General features: G+C 38.1%; 1 pseudogene; it reads left to right on the top strand.

The window, feature by feature from the left end:
- The first annotated feature begins 1342 nt into the window (after nucleotides 1-1342).
- LOC100423587 (large ribosomal subunit protein uL6 pseudogene) lies at nucleotides 1343-4511 on the top strand (annotated as a pseudogene).
- The last annotated feature ends 22903 nt before the right edge of the window (nucleotides 4512-27414 follow it).

Here is a 27414-nt window from a genome sequence, read left to right as displayed (position 1 = left end):
CCATCTGTTCTCCTGTGGTTGAGTGAAACCCAGAGAAACTGACAGGGGCAGGAGCAGCTAATAGGGTTGAGTTAATGGATTATCCTCCTCTAGCCCAGGTATGTAACATGTAAGTGTACCAAGATCAAAGATATTTTTAGATGCTTTATTTCCTCAGTCCAGGCAAGGCTTAGGGCAGCCAGATGCCAGGGACAACCCTATCTAGTTTTCTCAGCATGTCTGACAAATATTGCCATTTTTTTTGTGTGCTATGGCATGAAGAAAAGTGTGTCACATAGAGCTAATCACCAAGAGGGATTCAGGAATGCCTCTTAGTGATTCATTCATTCTGCATTCATTCAGAAACAATACATTTCAGCATCTATTAGCGGGTAGCACGACAGTGTGGAAAGAATGTAGGATCTACAACAATGTAAATCTGGGTTTACAGCCAGATTCTACTAGCTAACGGAAGTTTAATTTACTTAACCCACCCGAGTTCTGTTTTCTCATCTGTAAAATGGAGACAGGAACTCCCTTTCTGGGAAGCTTAGGATGGGCTGAAAAGCTAATTGCTTTGCTCCTGGTGCATAATAAAGGCTCCCTGACACCTTGCTCATCGACTTTGGCCAATGTGAATACTATTTCCTCACTTAAAAGCTGAAAAACATGTGATAAAAGAGTCTGAGCTCAAAGTTTCTCACATTAAGATAAGTAGTTTTAATCATGCCTGTGTCTTTCCTTAGTATCAAATATTGCTTACGTCTATTTAAATAGGACCAGTTTCTAGATCACAAGTAAATCAGCTCCTTCCTCCCTATACATGCCTCACTTCCATCCTCAGCCTCCAGTGAATTCTTCCTTACCCTGTAACCCACTGGCTTAAGTACATTTCGTTTCTGTTTCTACATTGCTCTGTATTAGAGTTAGTTACATCCCTGTCTTTATTAGGGGATTCAACCAGGTTTATTAAGTGGCCGTTTCTGATTAATCTTTGTACTATTGCTCCTCTTCCACCTTATTCCATGCATAATGATAATCATCTGTACTTAGCATTAAAACTTATAACTTTCCAGAAAATGTTCTAAGTGATTTACTTGAAAGATATTATTTAATTCTCACAATGACTCAAAAAGATGAGTACTATTATGGATCATCCCAATATTACAGATGAGGAAATTGAGGCTGTTGGATTGCTCAGACCATATAGCTAAGGAGTTGTGAAGTCAGTATTTGAATGTAGGCAGTCTTCATCCAGAAGTCAACCTGTTAACTATTATGCTGATGATACGACTTGTTGATTCAGAACACAGGCCACCTCTTCCCCTCGCTGTTAGACTGCAGCTGAGACTGAGTAGACAGAATGACAGCACAGAAACACAGTGCGCTGCAGAGAATGTGTCTTTCAGAACTTAGTGCATCTGCAGAGGTATTTAAATTGAACTGTCATGTTCCCTCCCACACACAGCTAGAGGATTTGAGTCGTCCTTTAGCGGTAGCAGCATGAGGCTCTGGGTAAACTGCCTCATGCAGCACTAATTTAGATGGCAGTTTTCAACCTGAATGTACATTGCACCACAAATCAAGGTACTGTCTGTGCTGGAAGACACACGATGTCAAACATCTGTCGAAAAACACGTCTACAGGTTGTAACAAGCCAAGTTTACAAACAAGCACAGGCACAGACACCCCAATTATTTTAGTGGTGGGAGCCTTATGGGTCTCAACTGAGTTCTTTCTGATAGCAAGGAAGTCTAAGACACCAGCCAAGACGTCATCCAGGAAAGGTGAGTGAGTTGCTTAGAGAAGGAAGGGCCTAATAGGAAGGGTCAGAAAGTGACCTTTAATGAGTTCCGACGACCATGTACTGTGCCAGGTAATTTATATGTGTCATTCTCTCTCTCTGTCTCCCACATACATATGTTATCCATATATGTTATTCTATATGTTATCCATATAGGAGTTAACCAACTTGCCAAAATTAGGGTGGGCAGAGCCAGAAAAAGATTCAGACTCAAGTTCTCCCTGATTCTATAACTTGTTCTTACCCTACTTTACCCCAATTTCAAACCATGGCTTGCTGTAGTTTCAGTCATTCACTGGAAGAAAATAGATTGTGTACCTAACATGTGCCAAGCACTATTCCAGGAACTGGGAAGCCAATGGAACATAAAATATACCTCATTCTTACCCTCATGGGGGAGACGGAAAACAAAATAAATGAATACCAATGGGCAATAGGTCTGGTGGTCGTAACTGCCATGAAAAAAAAAAAAAAAGCAATGTCTAGTGCATAGAGAGTGATAAAGCTTATTATTTTCAGTAAGGTAGTGACGGAAGGTCTCTGGTTGATGGAGTAGCATCAGCAGAGTGTGAGAGGATTCATAGCTATTTATGAGCCATACACGTATGGGCATAAGAACATTTTATGGGCCGGGCTCAGTGCCTCATGCCTGTAACCCCAACACTTTCAGAGACTAAGGCGCGCAGATCACCTGAGGTCAGGAGTTCCAGACTAGCCTGGCCAACATGGTAAAACCCTGTCGCTACTAACAATACAAAAATTATCCAGGTATGGTGGCGGGCACCTGTAATCCCAGCTATCCAGGAGGCTGAGGCAGGAGAATCGCTGGAACCCAGGAGGCAGAGGCTGCAGTAAGCTGAGATCACACCACGACACTGCAGCCTGGGTGACAGAGCAAGACCTCATCTAAGAAAAAAAGAAAGAGAGAAAGAGAGAAAGAGAGAGAGAGAAGGAGAGAAGGAGAGAAAGAAGGAGAGAAGGAGAGAAAGAGAGAAAGAAAGAAAAGAGAAGAAAGAAAGAAAGAAAGAAAGAAAGAAAGAAAGAAAGAAAGAAAGAAAGAAAGAAAGAAAGAAAGAAAGAAAGAAAGAAAGAAAGAAAGAAAGAAAGGAAGGAAGGAAGGAAGGAGGGAGGGAGGGAGGGAGGGAGGGAGGGAGGGAGGGAGGGAGGGAGGGAGGGAGGGAGGGAGGGAGGGAAGGAAAGAAGGAGGGAGGGAAGGAAGGAAGGAAGGAAGGAGGGAAGGAAGGAAGGAAAGAAAAGAACATTTTAAAGCAGCAGCAAAGACCCTAAGAGGCAGTGTATCTCAAATGTTTGAGTTTCTCGAAATAGCAAAGTGACTGTGGAATCTGGAGTACAGTGAGAGATGGTGAAATAGTAAAAATGAGAACAATGAAATATCTGAAGGTCAAATAAACTAAGGTCTTATATATCATGTTAAGGGATTTGGAAATTACTTTGAGCGTAACGGGAGGCTACTGGTTTTAAGCACAGACATGACAAAGTATGACTTATGTGTACCGCTGCTATGTAGACAATAAACTGTGGAAGATCAGTGATGGAAACAGAGACACCAATTAAGAGACATCTGCAATAATCTAGGTAAGATTGTGGTAGAAGGGAGCAGAGTTGTTGCAGTGAAGGCAATAAGAAGTGCTTAAATCCAGGATATAGTTAAAGATAGAGTATGAAGAATTTATGGACGGATTGTATATGTGGTGTAAGAAGAAGAGAAGAGTTAAGATGACTTCAATTTTTCAGTTTGGGCAACTAGAAGAAAAATATCCCCATTACTAGAAGGAGAACACTGAAAGAGTAACAGTCATGTCATAGGGGCATGGGGACTAATCAAGAGCTCAGTTATGTTTGAGATAACTGTTATACTTCTGAATCATGTTGGACATAATAGACTAGAGTTTGGGCTGGGGATACAACAGATCTGAAGACAGACAAATTCAGTTACATGCCCTTTTCATCTGTCTCCAGCCTTCTTTTAATTTTCAATCCCTCTTATATCAGAACTACTGACTTTTATAAGTCTCTAATTATATTAGGTTCCTTTGAGGGCTGTGAAAGAAACGTGACACTTGTTTTTTGTTTGTTTGTTTGTTTAACAAAGAACCGTTCTTAAAAATCAAGCGAAGTAGCTTCTTGCTGCATCTACTGCAAGAATAAAGACATTCTCAGCCGACTGTCAACATTCCAGAAAATGTCAACATCACTCTGAAAGGACAAACAAATATTGTTAAGGGCCCCAGAGAGACCTTGCAGAGGGACTTCAACCACATCAGTGTAGATCTCAGTCTCCTTGGAAAGAGAAAGAAGAGGCTCTGGGTTGGCAAGTAGTGGGGAAATACGAAGGAGCTGACTATTGTTTGCGCTCTTTGTAGTCATGAATAGAACATGAGCAAGGGAGTTGCACTGGGCTTCCATTGCAACATGAGGTCCATGTGAACTCACTTCTCCATCAACATCATTACCCGTGACAAACGGGATCTGGTTGAATTAGAAATGTCTTGGGTGAAAAATACATCTGCAGAGGCCAGGTGCTGGTTGTTCAGTATCTCAGTCCCAGAAAGATGAGTTAATCCTTGAAGTAAATGACATTGGGCTTGTTTCAAGTTCCGCTACTTTGATTGAGAAAGCTGTAACAGTTAAAAACAAGAATATCAGAATCTTTTTGGATACTATCCATGTCTCTGAAAAAGGAACAGTTCAGCAGTCTGATGAATAAGACCTAAGAGTTGTCCAGCTTCAGAAACAAGATGCCAGGTGATTTCTAAGACCTATTTGCAATACTTTATTGATGGAATTAAAAAAAAAAAACTATTGATTTGAGATGTTTTCTTAAAAAAAAAACTCAAGCAAAGAGAAGATTATTTTTCAATCATACAAAAAGATATCGAAATAACAAACCTACTAATTTCATCAAAGCGATTAGAATGGCATTATGTTAATTAGAGGAGATATAAAAAGAGCTATGAAGAAAAAAGAGTGGGGTTTCTGTAAGAAAAGAGAAATATTGCTACAGAAGATGGATAACAGTTCACATTGAATGCTGCCTCAGAATTCCCTCAGCCTGAAAGATGTCCAGTTTGACATGCTTTGCAGTGCTACTATGATGTTACACTTCTGAAAAGAGTCAAACATTCTATCAATGGCTTTAAGTGGCACATAAAATAATGGTAACCAAATTTGATACCTCTCTAAAGGGAAGAAAAGTGGCTCTTCAAGCCCTGAAGAAATGATAGATATACAAGGAAATCTGGGGGTATGATTTGGTTATGTGCTCAGACAGATCTGAGGCATCAGAGTTAGGGACAGGCAAGGCCTTTTTTTGAGCAAGGAAGGAGGGAAGAAAGAGGGGCGGCAACAGGGAGGGAGAGAGAGTGAGATTGAGAATGATAATTTGTATTATAGGTAATTTTTTAAAAATAGGAAAGAAGACGAAAAGAAGAAGATAGAAAATATATTACAAGATGAAGAGTTTCTAGGAATTGTTGTTTAACCTGGAGAAGGAAAAGCATAGGAATATATTTAAGAGATGGACTTCCATACAGAAGGAAGTTGAGACTTCTTTGTAGCTTCAGAGGGCAGAAATCACAATTTGGCCAAGTCTGGACTCAAGACAACTGGTCTTTCCCTCTTGCTGCTCATGCCAACTAAATCAAGTTATACCTCCTTGTGCCTTAGGTATGTCTTCTGTAAAGTGGAAATATTAAAAGCATGTCCTTCAAAATAGTGTGAGGATTAGCTAAAATAAATTTGATGAAATAAGTGAATGGACAAGGCTGGGGAAATTAGCTGTAGTTTGGGGCTGGATCCTAGCATGGCAAAAGCACAGAAGGCTGTCCTACTTGTTCCAGGGTCACTCTGGTACTGAAGGTGATCAATCTGCTAGTTAAAACATGTCGCATAGCAAAAGTGTATACTTGCCACTGATTTGTCCATTCAGAACAGGATCCAAGTCAACAGCTAAGAATTATATGGGAGGGTAGATATGGGAAACAACATTCAATCTGGAGATTAAAGAACAAACTCAGAGAGGTGTCAGGATATTATCTCAGTAAACTAGGGTTCAGATTGGGCTCTAGTCCCAACTACAGAAACCAAACCAGAAACCTAGCCACTTTAGTCCAACAGAGGCAAACTTACTTGCCATAACGGCTTCCAGAAACTTTCCAGATTTTATCTTCATATGATACTTAGTCTCCTTGGGTTCTTGCAGCTCTGACTAAATTGACGACTGGATCTGGGTAACAGTAGATACATAGCAAAGGCTATATGTGATTAGGACTGAACTGAGACAGAGACATTAGGGAGATCTGCCTCATCGTTGGGAATGTATTTATTTTTTAACAATAAGAATGAACAGAGAAAATTGTTGGGGAGGTACTGAGAACCCTGTTCCTGGAAATTTGAAAGAGATTGAAAGGCCACTTATTGGCAAGGCAATTGTGAATATTCATCTATCATGAAGGGATCCAGTAGGCTTATAACAACATTCCTCCTAACTGCATGCAGTGGGTTGAATGACAAACATCAAAAATATCAGGTCTTCTTCCCTGGAACATGTGGCTGTTGTGTTACCTTATCTAGTCAGGTTGTTTTTTTTTTTTTTTTTTTTTTTTTTTGGTAGCTATAAATAATTAAGCTAAAAGATCTTGAGATGAGGAGGTTATCCTGGATTTTCTGAGTTGGTCTTAAATGTTATCATATGTATTCCTTTAAAAAGAAGGTAGAGAGCCAGGAGCGGTGGCTTTCACCTCTAATCCCAGGACTTTGGGAGACTGAGGCGGGCAGATCACCTGAGGTCAGGAGCTCCAGACCAGTCTGGCCAACGTGGGGGAAACCCCATCTCTACTAAAAATACAAAAATTAGCAAGGTGTGGTGGTGGGCACCTGTAATCCCAGCTAATCAGGAGGCTGAGGCAGGAGAAGCTCTTGAACCCGGGAGGCAGAGGTTACAGTGAGCCGAGATCATGCCACTGCACTCCAGCCTGAGCGACCAAGTGAGACTCTGTCTCTAAATAAACAAATAAATAAATAGAAGGCAGAGGAATCTTACAGACAGAAGAAGAGAGAAAGAGAGAGAGAGAAGTGTAATGTAAAGATGAAGTACAGAGAGTCAGTCACAAGTCAGAAAATGCCAACAGTCATCAGAACCTGGAAGAAGCAAAAACTTGTATTCTCTTCTAGAGCCTCCAAAGGGAGTACATCCCTGACTATCCTATGATTTTGGATTTCTGGCTTCCAGAACAGTGAGGAAATAAATTTCTGTTGTTTTAAGTCATCTAGTTTGTGGTTATTTGTCACAGCAACCACAGGAAACTAATACACTCATGTCCAGAATTCCAAAGGACACTATAGGTATGAATTATCTAACTAAAGATGGAGTTACAGCAATCAAATCCCACTCACTCTTTCCTGTTTTCTGTATTTCCTTATAGATACATTATCTTAATTAAAATTGTCCCTTAGTCTAATTGCCAGTAGACGTTACAAAAGGAAATAAATTTAACAGAATGGAAAACCCAAGGAGTTGGTAATTATGTAATCAGGGAGATTGCAGGAGGTAGTTAAACCCCATTGGTGTCTCAATTTCCTCTCCAAATATATAGCGCCTATGGAAAGAAAGTTCTCCTTAGGCAACTGTTAATCGGACTCCTATAATTCTTTAAGTAAGTCAGTCAAGGCTCTAAAAAGTTGCAGAATTGTAAGTTAAATATCCCAAAAAGAAACTGGAAGGATAGGGCAGGTTTAGGTACTCAAATATGTATTAATATATTCACTCTTGCAATAAATATTATTGAGCTCCTTATTATCTGAGAGACATATTTTGGTATAAAGAATATAACTATAAAAAATAGAAAGTTTCTTGCTTCATGAAGCATTATACTTTGCTGTGGGGGAAAGGTAAAATATGTGTAAATTTAGAAGTAAATAAGATAATATAAGACAGTACAAAGTGATATAGAAAATACAGCAGGCTATGGGACAGAATGTCTGCTATATATGGTACAGTGGGTAGTTGGGTGGTGGGAGAAACATCTGAGTTGATACCTAAACAATTAGAAAAATTTAGCCACATGTTGATCAAATGATAAAAAGTTTTAGGTAGTAAGAGCAGTAGACGCGCAATTGGAAAAACAACAGGAACCTCTAAATGGTTTTTACCAAGATGAGGCATGGTCACACGTGAATATTTAAATAATGACTCTAGACAGGGACACAATAAGGGGAAGGAGGAAGAATAATGACTAGAGAGCCAAATGAAGCATCATGGGGACTTGAACTCTGGAGGTGATGGGAGAAGAGAACTTCATTGCTCAATTCTCCCCACATAATATTTTCTCAGTTATTCCTCACCCATCCCTGGGAGGGTATAGATAACATTTAGATACAGACCTGTCACCAATTCCACTATTATTTTATGCAGAAGAAAAAACTATGGGTAAATGGATTCAAGTGGCAGTGGAATTAACTGCTGCCATTAAGTACCATTGTGCTGACTGTCTCGGAATTTTAAATTTTGTGTTTCAATACCTGCTAGACTGCACTGGTGGTATTCTAAATATTGTCTATGTGCTTTCAAATACACTTGAAATTGTTATTACAATTGTTTTTATTTGTTAGAAACAGGAAAATATTTGGATATGCGATGCATGTGGTGTCATCTTTGGAGCCAGATCCCAATAAATATTCACTAAACGTTTTGAATCCATGAAAAAGTTATCAAAAGCTACTGAGTTTTTACAGCTTGTATTGAAAGTTAACAGATAAGCAGCTGGAAAGAGAAATCTCTGTTGAAAAATGCAAAATAATGGTACAAGAATCAGAATATCTGAACTTGGGTTTGCTTCTACCTAACTTAATGGACTTTAAAACCGTTAAAGCATTCTGATTGTCCATTTCCTCATCTCTAAAAGGAAAATAATGGACTAACACCTCTAAAGTTATCTCTCTCTCTAAAATTTTGTGAAAATATTATTCATTTTAAACAAACTCGGAGCTTCTCCTTTCCCTTTTTAATGCACATTCTGTATCTCACCTATTCATGCTGTTTTTCTATTTTCATTATATGGGACTATTACTTTTCAAATGGCTTCATTGAAATGAAAAAATAGAGTCAATTCAAATCACGAAGTTAGCTTCTTTAAAATTTTATTCTCTACAGTAAATCGAATGTATGGTTTCTATGTACTAGTCACATTTCCCTCTTCATACTTAGAAATCCTTTTCTGTTTTGTGGTTTCTCAAGCATTTTCAAAACCATTGATTCACAATGGGACTGTCTGACTTGTCTCATATTTCCAAGAACATACAGTTATTCTAGAAGACTTTGATTTCTGGAGAATATTTAGAGTAAAGATATAAAGACTGATGTCTCTAATAAAGATTCATTTCTCTTAGATTACTTTCCACTTGAGAATAATAATAATATTCTAAGAGAATAATAATAGCATTATTATTAGTATTATTATTAGTAGTATATAATTAAATATTATTATATAATAATTATTAGTATTATTATTCTCTTAGAAAAATATTCCATCCTTTAATATAATTTTGCTCTTTTCCCCTTTGCACTAAAGATAGTGAATTAATTGGTATGCACATAGTGGTAGAATTCTGAAGTCAAAGTAAAAACACATAATCTTATTTTATTACCTACCCCATTTGTGTATTTGGGCAGGTCGTTCACATTTTGAAGACTTGGTTTATTTACCTGTCAACTGGAAAGAATGGAAAAAAATAGTCATACCAAGCATTTTTTGTTTTTAGTTCTTATCACAATATAGGCATTGTGCCAATCACATTACATATACCATTTCATTTACTCTTCAAAATACTGCTATATAAATATCTTTTAAAAGTTGAAGCATCTGAAATTTAGAGAAGGTAAGCTCAAGGTCATAGAGCTAGTAAGGGACAGAGCAGAGATTCTGAAACTTTACATGACTGTTAGACTCTGAAATCCATATTTTAGTATACTGTAAACATACTGATTTCTATCCTCATAGAGTAGAAACACCATGATAATGTATAAGAAATTGCTTTATGGTGGGTGTGGTGGCTTACTCCTCTAATCCCAGGACTTTGGGAGGCTGAACGGGAGGATCACTTGAGCTCAAGACTTTGAGATCAACCAGAGCAGCATAGTGAAACCCTGTCTCTATAAATAGGAAAACAAACAAACAAACAAAAAAAGCCAGGCGCAGTGGTGCATGCCTGTGGCCCCGGCTATGTGGGAAGCTGAGCTGAGAGGATCTCTTGAGCCTAGAAGGTCAAGGCTGCAGTGAGGCATGATTATGCCACTGCACTCCAGCCTGGGCAACAGAGCAAGATCCCATCTCGGAGAAAAAAAAAAGAAAATTTGCTTTAAAAACTACTATGCTATATTCAGATATGACGGTGGAAATGATAAAGATAATATAAATGGTGATACTGTTGAGAAGGTCAACCTCAGAATTAACTTTAGAGGAAAAATGGTAAATTTACAGAATGTGGGAAGCTCATCAATTTGTAGTAATATGTGCTGCCCCCATGTGGTGTGCTATATGGCTGCCCTATCTCTTTGCTCCTCTCCCCTTACCTTAATTAAAATATTCCCATCTTAAGACCTGCTTGCTAGTCTGTTCCAAGATGGCCAAATAGGAACAGCTCCAGTCTGCAGCTCCCAGAGTAATCAATGCAGAAGTCAGGTGATTTCTGCATTTCCAACTGAGGTACATGGTTCATCTCATTGGGACTGGTTGGACAGTGGGTGCAACACATGGAGGGCAAGCCAAAGCAGGGCAGAGCTTTGCCTCACCTAGGAAGCGCAAGATGTCGGGGGATTTCCCTTTCCTAGCCAAGGGAATTGGTGCCAAGCTGTACCTGGAAAAATGGGACACTCCTGCCCAAATACTGCACTTTCCCATGGTCTTAGCAACCAGCAGACCAGGAGATTATCTCCCATGCCTGGCTCAGTGGGTCCCACATGCCCAGAGCCTTGCTCACTGCTAACGCAGCAGTCTGAGATTGACCTGACAGGTTGCAGCCTGTTGCAGGGGAGGGGTATCCGCCATTGCTGAGGCTTGAGTAGGTAAACAAAGCAGCCAGGAAGCTCGAACTGGGCAGAGCCAACCGCAGCACAGCAAGGCCTACTGACTGTATAGACTCCATCTCTGTGGGTAGGGCATAGCTGAACAAAAGGCAGCAGAAACTCCTGTAAAGTTAAAAGTCCCTGTCTGACAGCTCTCAAGAGAGCAGTGGCTCTGTTTGAGCCCTGAGAATGGACAGACTGCCTCCTCAAGTGGGTCCCTGACCCCCATGTAGCCTAATTTGGAGACATCATCCAGTAGGGGCCAACAGACCTCATACAGGCAGGTGCCCCTCTGGGACGAAGCTTCCCGAGGAAGGATCAGGCAGCAGTATTTGCTGTTCTGTAATATTTGTGGTTTTGCAGCCTCCACTGGTGATACCCAGGCAAAAAGGGTCTGGAGTGGACCTCCAGCAAAATCCAACAGACCTGCAGCTGAGGGATCTGACTGTTAGAAGGGAAACTAACAAACAGGAAGGAATAGCATCAATATCAACAAAAAGGACATCCACACCAAAACCCCATCTGTAGGTCACCAACATCAAAGACCAAAGGTAGATAAAACCAGGAAAAAACTAGAGCAGAAAAGATGAAAACTCTAAACACCAAAGTGTCTCTTCTCCTCTAAAGGATTGCGGCTCCTTGTCAGCAATGGAACAAAGCTGAATGGAGAATAACTTTGACAAGTTGACAGAAGTAGGCTTCAGAAGGTCAGTAATAACGAACTTCTCTGAGCTAAAGGAGTATGTTCTATCCCATTGCAAGGAAGTGAAAAGCCTTGAAAAAAGGTTAGATGAATGGCTAACTAGATAAACAATGTAGAGAAGACCTTAAATGACCTGATGGAGCTGAAAACCATGGCATGAGAATTTCGTGATGCATGCACAAGCTTCAATAGCCAATTCAGTCAAGTGGAAAAAAGGATATCAGTGATTGAATATAAAATTAATGCAATAAAGCGAGAAGACAAGTTTAGAGAAAAAAGAGTGAAAAGAAATGAACAAAGTATCCAAGAAATATGAGACTATGTGAAAAGATGAAATCTACATTTGATTAATGTACTTGAAAGTGACAGGGAAAATGAAACCAAGTTGGAAAACACACTTCAGGATATTATCCAGGAGAACTTCCCCAACCTAGCAAGGCAGGCCAACATTCAAATTCAGAAAATACAGAGAACACCACAAAGATATTCCTTGAGAAGAGCAATCCCAAGACACATAATTGTCAGATTCACCAAGGTTGAAATGAAGGAAAAAATGGTAAGGGCAGCCAGAGAGAAAGGTTGGGTTACCCACAAAAGGAAGCCCATCAGACTAACAACAGATTTCTCAGCAGAAACTCTACAAGTCAGAAGAGAGTAGGGGGCAATATTGAACATTCTTAAAGATAAGAATTTTCAACCCAGAATTTCATATCCAGCGAAACTAAGCACCATAAGTGAAGAAGAAATAAAATCCTTTACAGACAAGCAAATGCTGTGAGATTTTGTCACCACCAGGCTGGCCTTACAAGAGCTCCTGAAGGAATCACTAAGCATGGAAAGGAACAACTGGTACCAGCTACTGCAAAAACATGCCAAATTCTAAAGACCATCGATGCTATGAAGAAACTGCATCAATTAATGAGCAAAATAACCAGCTAATATAATAATGACAGGATCAAATTCACACATAATAATATTAACCTTAAATGTAAATGGGCTAAATGTCCCATTTAAAAGACACAGACTGGCAAAATGGATAAAGAGTCAAGACACATCAGTGTGCTGTATTCAGGAGACCCATCTCACATGCAGAGACACACATAGGCTCAAAATAAAGGGATAGAAGAAGATCTACCAAGGAAATGAAAAGCCAAAAAAAAAAAAAAAAAAAAAAGCAGGGGTTGCAATCCTAGACTCTGATAAAACAAACTTTAAACCAACAAAGATCAAAAGAGACAAAGAAGGCCATTATATAATGGTGAAGGGATCAATTCAACAAGAAGAGCTAACTTTCCTAAAGATGTATGTACCCAATACAGGAGCACCCAGATTTATAAAGCAAGTCCTGAGAGACCTACAAAGAGACTTAGACTCCCATAAAGTAATAATGGGAGACTTTAACACTTCACTGTCAATATTACACAGATTAATGAGACAGAAGGTTAACAAAGATATCCAGGACTTGAACACACCTCTGAACCAAGCAGACCTAATAGATATCTACAGAACTCTCCATCCAAAATCAACAGAATATACCTTTTTCTCAGCACCACATCACACTTACTCTAAAATGGACCACATAATAGGAGGTAAAGCACTCCTCAGCAAATGTAAAAGAACAGAAATCACAACAAACTGTCTCTCAGATCACAGTGCAATCAAATTAGAATTCAGGATTAAGAAACTCCCTCAAAACTGCACAAATATGGAAACTGAACAACCTGCTCCTGAATGACTACTGGGTAAAAAATAAAATGAAGGCAGAAATAAAGATGTTATTTGAAACCAATGAGAACAAAGACATGACATATCAGAATCTCTGGGACACATTTAGAGCAGTGTGTACAGGGAAATTTATAGCACTAGATACCCACAAAAGAAAGCAGAAAAGATCTGAAATCGACACCCTAACATCACAATTAAAAGAACTGGAGAAGAAAGAGCAAACAAATTCAAAAGCTAGCAGAAGGCAAGAAATAACTAAGATCAGAGCAGAACTGAAGGAGATAGAGACACAAAAATCCCTTCAAAAAATCCATGAATCCAGGAGCTGGTTTTATGAAAAGATCAACAGAATTGAAAGACCACTAGCAAGACTAATAAAGAAAAAGAGAGAGAAGAATCAAATAGACATAATACAAAATGATAAAGGGGATATCACCGCCGATTCCACAGAAATACAAACTAACATCCATGCAAATAAGCTAGAACACCGCTGCGCAAATAAACTAGAAAATCTAGATGAAAAGGATAAATTCCTGGACACATACACCCTCCCAAGACTAAACCAGGAAGAAGTTGAATCGCTGAATACACCAATAACAGGCTCTGAAATTGAGGCAATAATTAATAGTCTACCAACCAAAAAAAGTCCAGGACCAGATGGATTCACAGCCGAATTCTACCACAGGTACAAAGAGGAGCTGTTTCCATTCCTTCTGAAACCATTCCAATCAATAGAAAAAGAGGGAATCCTCCCTAACTCATTTTATGAGGCCAGCATCATCCTGATACCAAAGCCTGGCAGAGACAAAGCATTAGAGCAATATCCCTGATGAACATTGATGTGAAAATCCTCAACAAATACTGGCAAACCAAATCCAGCAGCAGCACATCAGAAAACTTATCTGCCACGATCAAGATGACTTCATCCCTGGGATGCAAGGCTGGTTCAACACGTGCAAATTAATAAACATAATTCATCACATAAACAGAACCAATGACAAAACCACAGGATTATCTCAATAGATGCAGAAAAGGCCTTTGACAAAATTCAACAGACTTCATGCTAAAAACTCTCAAAAAACTAAGTATTGTTGGAACATATCTCAAAATAGTAAGAGCTATTTATGACAAATTCACAGCCAATATCATACTGAATGGGCAAAAAGTGGAAGCATTCTATTTGAAAACCAGCACAAGACATGGATGTCCTCTCTCACCATCCCTATTTAACAAAGTGTTCGAAGTTCTGTCCAGGGAAATCAGGCAAGAGGAAGACATAAATGGTATTCAATTAGGAAAAGAGGAAGTCAAACTGTCCCTGTTTGCAGATGACATGATTGTATATTTAGAAAACCTAATCATCTCAGCCCAAAATCTCCTTAAGCTGATAAGCAACTTCAGCAAAGTTACAGGATTCAAAATCAATGTGCAAAATAAAAAACATTCTTATAAACCAATAACAGACAAACAGAGAACCAAATCATGAGTGAGCTCCCATTCACAACTGCTATAACTGCTACAAAGAGAGTAAAATACCTAGGAATCCAACTTGCAAGGGATGTAAAGGACCTCTTCAAGGAGAACTACAAACCACCGCTCAGTGAATTAAAAGAGGACACAAACAAATAGAAGAACATACCATGCTCATGGATAGGAAGAATCAATATCATGAAAATGGTCATATTGTCAAAGGTAATTTACAGATTCAATGCCATCCCCATCAAGCTACCAATGACTTTCTTCACAGAATAGGAAATATCTACTTTAAAGTTTATATGGAACCAAAAAAGACCCGCATTGCCAAGACAATCCTAAGCCAAAAGAACAAAGCTGGAGGCATCATGCTACCTGACTTCAAGCTATACCACAAGGCTACAGTAACCAAAACAGCATGGTACTGGTACCAAAACAGAAATATAGACCAATGGAACAGAACAGAGCCCTCAGAAACAATACCACACATCTACAGCCATCTGATCTTTGACAAACCTGACAAAAACAAGAAATGGGGAAAGGATTCCTTATTTAATAAATGGTACTGGGAAAATTGGCTAGCCATAAGTAGAAAGTTGAAACTGGATCCTTTCCTTACTCCTCAAACGAAAATTAATTCAAGATGGATTAGAGACTTAAATGTTAGACCTAAAACCATAAAAACCCTAGACGAAAACCTAGGCAGGACTATTCAGGATATAGGCAAGGGCAAGTACTTCATGACTAAAACACCAAAATCAATGGCAACAAAAGCCAAAATAGACAAGTGGGATCTAATTAAACTAAAGAGCTTCTGCATGTCAAAAGAAACTACCATCAGAGTGAACAGGAAACCTACAGAATGAGAGAAAATCTTTGCAATCTACCCATCTGGCAAAGGGCTAATATCTACAATCTACAAAGAACTTAAACAAATTTACAAGAAAAAAAACAAACAACCCCATCAAAACGTGGGCAAAGGATATGAACAGACACTTCTCAAAAGAAGACATTTATGCAGTCAACAGATAAATGAAAAACAGCTCTTTATCACTGGCCATCAGACAAATGCAAATCAAAACCACAGTGAGATACCATCTCACACCGGTTAGAATGGTGATCATTAAAAAGTCAGGAAACAACAGATGCTGGAGAGGATGTGGATAAATAGGAATGCTCTAACACTGTTGGTAGGAGTGTAAATTAGTTCAACCATTGTGGAAGACAGTGTGGCAATTCCTCAAGGACCTAGACCTAGAAATACCATTTGACCCAGCCATCCCATTACTGGGTATATAACCAAAGAATTGCAAATCATGCTACTATAAAGACACATGCACACATATGTTTGTTGTGGCACTATTCACAATAGCAAAGACTAGGAACCAACCCAAATATCCATCAATGATAGACTGGATAAAGAAAATGTGGCTCATATACACTATGGAATACTATACAGCCATAAAAAAGATGAGTTCTTGTCCTTTTCAGGGACATGGATGAAACTGGTAGCCATCATTCTCAGCAAACTATCACAAGGACAGAAAACCAAACACTACATTTTCTCACTCATGGGTGGGAATTGAACAATGAGAACACTTGGACACAGGGCAGGGAACATCACACACTGGGGCCTGTTAGGGGGAGGGACAGCATTAGGAGAATGCCTAGTGTAAATGATGAGTTGATGGGTGCAGCAAACCAACACAGCACATGTATACCTATGTAATAAACCTGCATGTTGTGCACATGTATCCAAGAACTTAAAGTATAGCTAAAAAAAAAAAAAAGAGAGAGAGAGAAAAAAAAGGGAAAGAAAGAAAGAGAAAGAAAGAAAGAAAAAGAGAAAGAAAGAGCAAAGACCTGCTTACTCTCGAAGTGAACAATAATAAATTATGTTAAGATGGGGCTTAATACCTGATTATGTGTTAATATGTTTACTTGGGCATGTTAGTTGACTCTTTAATATGCAAATAGGAGAGCTTATTGAAAAGATAGAGTGAAGAGCTTCTAAAAGAGTCATGGAGTAAATTCTACCGGGAAACTCAAAAAGTCTCAGTAACAGGAATTGTTCTTCAATCTCTTGCAGGCATTGATACCAGAGTTTACACACTCTATAAATTCTATTCTTGCCTTGTTCAATTTAATATCAGAGTCCTGGAAGAGAAGATTCAACCAATAAAACTAAGGTTGTTGCCCAACCTCTTGAAAGCACTGACTAAAGAAAACACCTGTGGGGTAGAAGATAGCTCCATGATATCTGTTGACTTTTGTAATGGTAACATGAAGCATCTTGATTCACTAAAAAGTAAAGATAAAATTTTCTTAAAATTAAACTGATTTCAGCATATAAAATTAAATGTAGGCCAACCAAAATTCACAAATGCTCATTAAATGTATTGTTACTAGTTATTTGATATTTAAATTAAAATAATAGTTGTAGAAATATAATGCTTTGTCATAATATATTACTCTAAAAGTGTGACAGTAGAAATTACATAAGTCAGTCATTTCCTGATAACTTCATTGTAGGGGTTTTTGACCAGGGTCTCCAAAACTTAGACAAAAAATTCATGAGATGGATATGTTATTGAATCCACAATTATAGCCAAATATTTCAGTGTGTGTTTGCATGTGAAAATTTTTTTCTCATCATAGTTCACATGATTTATTAGATGACCAAAGGAATCTGCTATAATCCAACTCTGAAAGTATAAAACTGTACATATTTTTAAAATATTCAATTAATGATGATTTCTTCCCTCAAGATGTTCATGGTTTCACAGTCTCTTCAAGGAAATAGCCACATATAGAAAAACTCCCATAAAGTATAAGAAAATAGATTTTAAAACTCAATTATATAGAAGAAAAGTTTTCCACTTGTGAATGGAAAAATGTAACTTATATCAAACTAGTATCCTCATCTATAGCAATAAAATAATTGAATAAAATATGAAAATCATCTGTCTGAATACAGTGAACAGGCAACAACATGAACAAGAAGGACTCAGTGGAGAAGGGCCATCAGAGATAAACTTATCCCCCTGAAATTGCTTTTACCCAGGAGACATTTAATAATTTGGCCTACAGGAAGAAGGCCAAAAATACAGGAGTTAGAACTCAAAAGGCCTTTGCTGACAGGTACAGAAATGGTAGAGCTTTGGCAGATATTAGAGACCTGATTTCCATGGTTAATTATCTTCTCAGTATATTTGCTGAAGTCTAGTTTTGTTTGAAGAGTAGGGGACTGATATGATTTGGCTGTGTCCCCACCCAAATCTCAGTTTGAATTTTACTCCCATGATTCCCATGCGTTGTGGGAGGGACACAGTGGGAGATTATTTGAATCATGGAATAGGTTTCCCCCATACTCTTCTCATGGTAGTGAATAAGTCTCATGAGATCTGATGGGTTTATCAGAGGTTTCTGCTTTTGCATCTTCCTCATTTTTCTCTTGCCACTGCCTTGTAAGAAGTGCCTTTCACCTGCTGCCATGATTCTGAGGCCCTCCCTGTCCATGTGGAACTGTAAGTCCAATGAAACCTCCTTTTCTTTCCAGTGTCAGGTATGTCTTTATCAACAGCGTGAAAATGGTCAAATACAGTAAATTGGTACTGGGAGTGGGATGTTGCTGAAAAGATACCTGAAAATGTGGAAGTAACTTTGTAACTGGGTAACAGGCAGAGGTTGGAACAGTTTGGAAGGCTCAGAAGAAGACAGGAAAATGTGGGAAAGTTTGGAACCTCTTAGAGATTTGTTGAATGGATTTGACAAAAATGCTGATAGTGACAAAAACAATAAGGTTCAAGCTAAGGTGGTCTCAGATAGAGATGAGGAACTTGTTGGGAACTGGAGAAAAGGCAACTCTTACTATGTTTTAGCAAAGAGACTTGTGGCATTTTGCCCTTGCCCTGGAGATTTATGGAAATTTGAACTTGAGAGAGATAATTTAGGGTAAAGAGACTGGTGGCATTTTGCCCCTGCCCTAGAGATTTGTGGAACTTTGAACTTGAGAGAGATGATTTAGGATATCTGCAGGAAGAAATTTCTAAGCAGAAAAGCATTCAAGAGGTGATGTGGATGCTGTTAAAAGCATTCTATTTTAAAAGAGAAACAGAGCGTAAAAGTTCAGAAAATTTGCTGCCTCACCATTGAGTAGAAAAGAAAACCCCATGTTTTTGATGAGAAATTCAAGCTAGCTGGAGAAATTTGCATAAGTAATGAGGAGTTAAATGTTAATCCCCAAGACAATGGGGGAAATGTCTCTAGGGCGTGTCAGAGGTCTTCAGGGCAGCCCCTCCCATCGCAGGCCTGGAGGCCCAGGAGAAAATAATTTCATGGGCTGGGTCAAGGGTCCCTGTTCTTTGTGCAGCCTAGGGACTTGGTGCCCTGTGTCCCAGTTGCTCCAGCCGTGACTAAAAGGGACCAAGGTACAGATCAACCTGTTACTTCAGAAGGTGGAAGCCCCAAGCCTTGGCAGCTTCTATGTGGTGTTGGGCCTGAAGTTGCACAGAAGTCAATAATTGGAGTTTGGGAACCTCCACCTAGATTTCAGAAGATGTATGGAAATGCTTGGATGCCCAGGCAAAAGTTTGCTGCAGGGGTGGGGCCCTTTTGAAGAACCTCTGCTAAGGTAATGCAGAAGAGAAATGTGGGGTGGGAACAGCTACACAGAGTCCCTACTGGGGCATTGCCTAGTGGAGCTGTGAGAAGAGGGCCACCGTTCTCCAGACCCCAGAATGATAGATCCAATGACAGCTTGCACTGTGCATCTGGAAAAACTGCAGACACTCAACACCAGCCCATGAAAGCAGCCAGGACTGGGGGGCTATCTATACCCTGCCAAGCCACAGGGGTTGAGTTGATGAAGACCACGGGAACCCACCTCTTGCATCAGCATGACCTGGATATGACCTGGAGTCAAAGGAGATCATTTTGGAGCTTTAAGATTTGACTGCCGGCCGGGCGCGGTGGCTCACGCCTGTAATCCCAGCACTTTGGGAGGCCGAGGCGGGCGGATCACAAGGTCAGGAGATCGAGACCACGGTGAAACCCCGTCTCTACTAAAAATACAAAAAAAAATTAGCCGGGGGCGGTTGTGGGCGCCTGTAGTCCCAGCTACTCGGGAGGCTGAGGCAGGAGAATGGCGTGAACCCGGGAGGCGGAGCTTGCAGTGAGCCGAGATCGCGCCACTGCACTCCAGCCTGGGCGACAGAGCGAGACTCCGTCTCAAAAAAAAAAAAAAAAAAAAAAAAGATTTGACTGCCCTGCTGAATTTCAGACTTGCATGGACCCTATAACCCCTTTTGTTTTGGCCAATTTCTCCCACTTGGAATGGCTGTATTTACCCAATACCTGTACCCCCATTGTATCTAGGAAGTAACTAGCTTGCTTTTGATTTAACAGGCTCATAGGCAGAAGGGACTTGCCTTGTCTCAGATGGGACTTTGGACTGTGGACTTTTGGGTTGATATCAAAATGAGTTAAGACTCTGTGAGACTGTTGGGAAGGCATGATTGGTTTTGAAATGTGAGGACATGAGATTTGGAGGGGCCAGGGGTGAAATGATATGGTTTGGCTGTCCCTACCCAAATCTTATCTTGAATTGTACTCCCCTAATTCCTACATATTGTGGGAGGAACTCAGTGGGAGATAATTTATTCATGGGGGAGGTTTCTGTCATACTGTTCCTGTGGTATTGAATAAGTCTTACAAGATCTGATGGTTTTATTGGGTATTTCCACTTTTGCATCTTTCTCGTTTTTCTCTTGCTGCCACCATGTAAGAAGTGGATTTCACCTACAGCCATGATTCTGAGGCCTCCCCAACCATATGAAACTATAAGTCCAATTAAACCTCTTTTTCTTCCCAGTCTCAGGTATGTTTTTATCAGCAATGTGAAAACAGACTAATACAGGAGCCACAATTTAAACAGAACTCAGCTGAAAAGCAAAACCGAAAGATTGGCTTGCCATGTGGCAAAAGACTGGGCCCCACAGAACACAAAAGGCTCTTAGTAAAAAATTTAGAAAGAAAATAGCAAAACTAAAGAGGATTCAGTTTCACTAGGGCTTCAATCTGGCATTGACTCAGCACCACCCACACATTGATTACTATGATCATTCTTCACCCTGTCTGCCTAGTGTAGAAATGAGTGAATCCACTTTTAAGAAAGGTAGGATCATCAAAACCTTTACAATTTTTAAACTAGTGTTTGGGATCCTATTTTTAAAAGTATGAGACAAACCAATAGACCGAAAGAAGCACAGGGCTCAAACCAGAAAGAAAAAAAAAAGGACTATAAAAGTAGACTCAGAAGATCAACATATTGGAGTTAATGGACAATAACTTTGAAATAATACGTTTAACTCAATCAAGAAAAAGATGAAGAAAACAGACAGCAATAAATAATTCCACAAGACAACTGGAGTCCTTAAAAGATAATCAAATCAAGAGTCTAGAACTGATGAATAATATCTAAAATTTGTAATTCATTGGATGCTATAATACTAGGTTAGAGTAATTAGTTCCAGGATAAGTAAATTGGAAGACATATTTATTATATAATCCAAACTTAAACTATACAATACAATAAGAATACAGAAAAAAAAAAAATCCCTTTAGAGACTCATGAAACTCAAAGAATACCCATACTATCTATATAATTGGACTCCCAGGAGAATGGTACAGTAAAATGGGTCAGAAGCACTATTTAAAGAGATAATGGCCAATAATTTTCCAAAACTCTAACATATATCAATGTACAGGTTTAAGAATCTTTGAAAATTTCAACATGAATAACTACAAAGACAACAAACAAAACAACAAAAATGAAACAAACAAAACCATAGGCTCATCATAAGATGACCACTAAAAATCAAAGGCAAAGAGTAAATCTTAAAATCTTTCAGAAAAGAAAAAAATGTATTACCATCAAAGGAGCAAGTGTGAGACTGTGATTTGATTTTTCAGTAGAGAAGATTAAAGACTAAGAAAATACACAAAAAAACCCACCATTACACTTAATAACATGAATAAATATCAAAGGTATTTTCCTAAAAGAAGAAAAGCCAGAGGACCAAGACTATGTATTTTATGATTCCATTTATGTGAAATGCAAAATAAATAAATAAATGAATAAATAAATAAATAAATAAATAAAGGCAATTTGATTGACAAAAAAGCAGATCAGTAACCACAAGGAATTCGAGGCAGGAAGAGAGGATTTATAGCAAAAAAAAAAATTAGAGGACTGATAAGAATCTTTTATAACCCGAATGTGATGGTGGTTATATGATTGCTGACACTTGTCAAAACATGTCTCATTGCAAACCTACCACTGGTAAATTTTATTGTATATAAATTATATCTCGATAAAGCTTATTAAATATTAACTAGGTAAAATATTGTGCAACAATCACGCAGAAATGGAGATGGGTTGTAGATGAAGTTAAAAGTTACTAAAATTTTAATATTATCAATAGTGTTCAATGTAATTATTTGCATTGGATTATATTAAGTCAAGATAAATCAGGGATTCATGTTATAAGCCATATGGTTAACTACTTAGATTATAGCAAATAATTTATATGTATTAAGTTGTAATCATTGAATGGAATAATAATTTTTGTAATCCAAAGTATGCAAGTATGATACAAGTATGATAAAGAACATAAAAACAGGTGGCCAAATAAAAGAGAAATAGAATGATAGTAGATAAAATAGTCAGTTCAGGTTCTCTAAGAAGCAGCTGCCAAGAGAGAATTAAATGGCAAGAAATTTACCACGAGAAACACACCTGAGAAAGAAACTGGGGTAGGGGAGAGGGGTTGGAGAATTTGAGAATACCATCAGATCATGGGGCAAGTCTGATCTCAAGTGAAGAAGAGAAGAAAAGAAGTAAGAGAATCTGTGAGAAAGCATCTTAGATCGAAAATTTGTCAAGGTCATTGAGGAATGCTCAAGTCAAGTCACATGCCAGAGGAGTCCCACATCTCCCAGGAGTGAGCCCGACTTAACCACACTCTGTTGCTCCCTGGGAAACGCTCATGAGAGATTTTCCTCTATGCATATATGTTTATTTCAGAGTGCAAAAGCTTTGCCCCTGGTCAATTACACTCCTTGTAGTAAGAGTACCTAGAGGCACATTCTCATGGCTACCATATAAATTCAACTAAAGCCGGCATTAAATTAAATGTAAATTTATTAAGTGCTCCAATTTAAGGGCTAAGGTTGTCAGACTTAATAAAAACTGGTGAGGACTGTGAAATGCAAATGACAAGGAGTCTTTAAATATAAGTACATATAAAGATTGAATGCAACAATAAGGAAAATTAGATGCTATTCATGGTATAAAGCTGATATAGCACTATTAAACAAAATAGAAATTAATGCAAGAAACATTTTGAATTCCTAAGCACTTGAATAGAATAAATAAAACTGCCATCATTTCAAGATAACATGACGAAATAAGTAGAAATGCTGAAATAATCAACAGTCATACAATTAGCATTAATTTGTGATTATAAGATCATTTGAAAATTGGTCTATTTAAAAAAATCGAATTTATCTTTTGATGTGATTTAACTGTGTCTCCACCCAATTCTCAGCTTGAATTATAGTTCCCATAATCCCCACGTGTAGTAGGAGGGACCTGGTGGGAGGTAATTGAATCATGAGGGTGACTACCCTCATGCTGTTCTTGTGATAGTGAGTAAATTCTCATGAGAGCTGATGGTTTCATGGTTTCTAGGGGGCTTTCCCCACCTTCTCTCATTATTCTCTCTCTTGCCACCTTGTGAAGAAGGACATGTTTGTTTTTCTGCCATGATTGTAAGTTTCCTGTGGCCTCCCTAGCCCTGTGGAACTGTGGGTCAATTAAACTTCTTTCCTTTCTAAATAACAAGTATTTGGTATGTCTTTATAGCAGCATGAGAATAGACTAGTATATTTTTTAAATAAGTAATATAACTGTTGAAAATAAGATTTTATTAAAATATGTTAGGTATAAGTTTTACATTAGTAAGAAAAAAGTGGAGAAAACATAGCTGAAGGCTAAATTATACACAGCCTAGAATCTAATAGGGATTTGATAAAATATTATGAATGTATTAATAATAGATAGAAAAAGTATGAAACTGTATGTTTATAAATTAGTAATACAAAAATTAAAAATGATATCTTATAAAAATGTCATTTCTATAACATAACAAAATTATCAAATGCTTAGGGATAAAACTAAAGAAGACTATATAATAATTTTATACTGAAAACTACGATAACTCCCAAGGCACATTAAAGACTATATAAATGAATTAAACATACCATGTTTATGCATTGGAAGACTCACATATGGTAAATATATCAACTTTCTTTTTTATAAATTTAATGTTAACCCATTTAAAACTCCAGAGGTTGCATGTATATGTTGGGGGGGGCCATGATTATTGATACAAGGATTCTAAAATTTATATTGAGAATCAAGAACAGCAAAGGCAATATTGACAAAGAGTAAAACTAGAGGACCTACATACTATGTAATAAGACATTCAGATCTATAGTTATGAAGACAATGTGATATTGGCATAAGCATTACAAATTATAATTTTGGAATAGAGAAGAGAACTCAGAAACAGATTCACATACAGTCACCTATTTTTAGTTTATTTATTAATATACATAACACTGTAGTGCGCTGGATGAAGGATAGTCTTGCATATTCACGATGTTGGGTCAATTGACTATCCATATGAAAAAAATAAATACATTTAGACCTTTATTTTATGTCAAACAGTAAAATCAGTTCCACTTGGATTTAAGAGCTAAATACAAAACATAAAACTACAAAGCTTTTAGAAGAAATTATAGGACAATAGTTTCATGAACTGGGGATGGGCAGGCTTCCAGAACAGGGAATAAAAAGCAGTAGCAACTGAAGAATAAGGAAGAATAAAATAGACTGCATTGAAATTAAGAACTTCTCTTAATAAAAAGATAAAATGGATAAAATTGTATTATTGCTTCATGTGCTTTATTCATCCTATGACTTTGCACGTCTTTTTGTTAATGCCAAAATATATTTTTTGGTCCCACTGATGCTGAGATTGGACTCTGACTTTCTTTGGCTTATTGAATGTTGTCAGAACTGACAGCATGTGGATTTGGATTCTAGGATTAAGGCATATCACATGTTTCTCTTACTCTATTACATTTCTGTTTGTGTCATAAGAACATGACTCAGCTGTCCCACTGGTACAGAAAACTAATAGACATGTACAAGTATGCCCAAAGCCAAGGTACACTTTGGGAGCAAGCCTAGTAAAACTCTGCTTAGACTCTTGAACTTCCAGCTGACTCACAGACATATAAGGAAGAATAAATAATTATTGTTATAGACTTCTGATATTTGGGGTGATTCATTATGCAATATAATTACATCAATATTTAGCTGATACAGAATGATGTACCTGGAAGTATAATACAGCTGTAAAAAAAAAAATGACAGTTAACTTTGGATTCAGGAAAAAGGTTTTAAGGAAACTATTGCATGAGTCTGGGAAAATGGTAAGGAAACTGTGACAGAAAGAAAGACAAAATGGAAACCCGTGTTATTTAAAGGAAAAAAACCATTTGTAGCTCTTGTCTGTGATAACTTAGAAGTTAGTTCACCTAAAGGATGTTTGGCCTTGTGTAAAGAGGATTCTCCACAGAAAGCTAAAAAAAAAAAAACAAATGAGCTAAATTTTGCCAGCTATGACAAAGTGCTCTGAGAAAAAGATGAGCCCAGAGAATAATTGGTTGCTTATAAATAGAATTGAGGGGGTCCATAGAGAGCCAAAACATTCTGGAACTTGCTCAGTTGAAAAATAACCTTTTTTTTTTTCGTCATCTTCTGTCTCCACAGACAACAAAACTCTGTGAAATTAAGATATATCCTAGATGGAAAGATAAGGCATGCTTTCTTAGGATGCAGCATGGAAGCATAAACCAGGACAAGGCCACAGCCCTCACATCCTTTATTAAGACCTCTCAGAGAATTAAGGGAGTCACCAGTAGATTGCTTTTGCTAAAAAGATAAAGAGAAGCCTGATATGCCTAATATACCCATAAACAAATTTCAGTTGAAAGATATAATAATTATTAATTGTTTTTGCTGTGTAAATTTGCAAAGAAAACCCCCCAAAATTGAAAGGAATTGTATCAGCAAAAGCATACCTAGTTGGACTGTGAAGACTAAAACTATTCAAGTGTAACATATTTTGACTCCCACATTTCTATAGCCATGAAATAGCCTGAGAAACCACTTCAATTTCCAACAATAAAATATTTTATAATGCTTTTTTTGCAAATGAACAACAAAAACAGTGGGGGTGGGGAAAGGATCTCCCAGAGGTTGATCCAAGAGTTATAGAGACAAATGGACTAGGGAGCCACCTCAGTGAGCAGATTCAGAGTCTATTCAAGGAACGTTTCATAGCCAAAGAACAGCCAGACTCAACATTTGTCCACTGAGATTCTGGAATTTATAAAAAACAGTGATTGTTATAAATCTCCTATTCGTCTTTTTTTTTTTTGAAACAAAGTGTCACTCTGTTGCCCAAGGGGGAGTGCAGTGGTATGATCTCCGCTCACTGCAACCTCCAACTCTTGGGTTCAAGTGATTCTCCTGCCTCAGCCTCCTGAGTAACTGGGACTACAGGCATGCATCACCATGGCTGGCTAGTTTTTGTATTTTTAGTAGAGACAGGGTTTCACTATGTTGGCCAGGCTGGTCTTGAACTCCTGACTTCATGATCCACCCACCTCAGCCTTCCAAAGTGTGAGGATTACAGGCGTAAACCACCACGCCCAGCCTCATCTGTCTTTTAAATGTAATTGTTTATTGTGATCATTTTGTCCCTGCGCTAGGTACGTAAGAGTAAACTTTTTTCCCCAAAGATTTCAATCAGGGGGAGAAAAATACTGACCTGTTATAAAGTATAGAATTCTAGCCTTTGTGCTTAATAAAGGGATTAGATAGGAATTTGGAATGTCTTGGGGTATAAGGGCATTCTGTATGTGGAAGGAATATAAATAAGTGTTATCAAGAGAGCAAACTATTCTATAGTGCATTGTTATTCCCAATGTTTCTCTGTATTCACATTTGTTACATGACTTTGCAGCTCTTTCCACTAACGATGTGGCACTTATTGACGTTGGGATTTGACTATGTGATTTGATTTGGACAATGAAATATGAACAGAAGTGATAGTATGACCACTCTCAACCACAGCCTGAGGAGACAATGTATGGTTCCATTCATTCCTTTTGCATTTCTTCCAATGCCATAAGAAGTAAAGGCGCTAGATAGCCCAATGATCCCATAAGGATGAGAAATATGTACAACAGACCTGTATTCAACCAACCTTCAGCAAAGGAAACTCAAAACAGCTATTGTGAATGTAAATTGATTGAATCACTTTTAAGTGACAATATCCACTAAAACTCACCTTATGTATACCTAGCATTTCTATTTCATGGTCTAGACTCCAAAGAAATATGTATGTATGTATGTATTTATATATACACAAATGCATGCAGGGTATTGAACTTCATCATAACAATGCTGAGAAAAAGAAGGCAGACACAAGGCAATTAGTAGTATTTTTA

This window comes from Macaca mulatta, chromosome 14, assembly GCF_049350105.2.
Source record: "Macaca mulatta isolate MMU2019108-1 chromosome 14, T2T-MMU8v2.0, whole genome shotgun sequence".
Taxonomy (NCBI): Eukaryota; Metazoa; Chordata; class Mammalia; order Primates; family Cercopithecidae; genus Macaca; species Macaca mulatta.
Note: the sequence above shows the minus strand (reverse complement) of the source record. Positions and strands in the feature narration are given on the sequence as shown.